The sequence below is a fragment of the Mus pahari genome, chromosome X, assembly GCF_900095145.1.
Source record: "Mus pahari chromosome X, PAHARI_EIJ_v1.1, whole genome shotgun sequence".
In the NCBI taxonomy this organism is placed as follows: Eukaryota; Metazoa; Chordata; class Mammalia; order Rodentia; family Muridae; genus Mus; species Mus pahari.
Window position 1 is genome coordinate 140,931,191 of NC_034613.1, and position 1,010 is coordinate 140,932,200.

The following is a 1,010-nucleotide window of genomic DNA, read 5'->3' on the forward strand; positions in this document are numbered from 1 at the left end:
GAGACAGGGTTTCTCTGTGTAGCCCTGGCTGTCCTGGAACTCACTTTGTAGACCAGGCTGGCCTCGAACTCAGAAATCCACCTGTCTCTGCCTCCGGAGTACTGGGATTAAAGGCGTGAGCCACCATGCCCGGCTTGTTATCTTCTTTTTAAAACAGGGTCATGTGTAACCCAAACTAGCCTAGCATAGACTGTATCTCCAAAAAGGCCTTGAACTCCTGGTCTTCCAGATACTATGTCCCAAGTGTTGGAATTACAGGCTAGTGACACTACTTTCTGGAGAACAAATTGGCACTGCAATTCTTTGGCAATATGGATAGCTTCTAACCCACTTAATTCCACTGCTAGGATTTCACCCAAGTGTGTACATAGGTGCACTGAAAGGCCAAAAAAAGAAAAAACTGTTTAAAGCAGCACTACTTGGAACAGTCCTAAAACTAAATCAACTCAACAGAAGAATTATCAGTTGCAGTATGTTCAGAGCACTGAGCCATGAAAATGAACACAGTGCAAACACAGCAACACAGCTTTCACAGGCCTAACATCAAGAGGAAGGCTTCAAAAACTATTTACTGAAGGGAACAATTTATGTATAAAAAGAAGCTAGGTGAATAGATGGGACTAGAAATGAGCCACTGGATTGGCTTGGTAATATTTCTTGACATAGGTAGATAACACAGATGTTCACGTCCTAAAAACATTCATAATTTGTGTACTTTTCTTAATGTCAAAGTTTGTTAAAAGCTGCACAGGGAAGCTGGGTGTGGTAGTACTCCCCTTTAACCCCAGCACTTTGGAGTGAGATGAGATCCTGCTTGGGGATGAGCAGGGAGTTTCACAATGGGGAGCTGGAGATAGGCTCAGCAATTATTGAGTATGTGCTGCTCTTTCAAATGACCTGAGTTCTGTCTCCAGAACCCAGGTCAGGTACTTCATGAAGATCTGCTACTCCACCTACAAGGGAGCTGTTACCCTCTTCTGGCTTCTGTGGGTTACGTGCTCTAGTGTGCG

General features: G+C 44.1%; 1 protein-coding gene across 3 annotated transcripts in view; it reads right to left on the minus strand.

The window, feature by feature from the left end:
• The window catches only part of Txlng (taxilin gamma), a 49,405-nt gene that overhangs the window by 32,417 nt on the left and 15,978 nt on the right, over positions 1–1,010 (minus strand). The gene's annotated exons all lie outside the window — the stretch shown is intronic.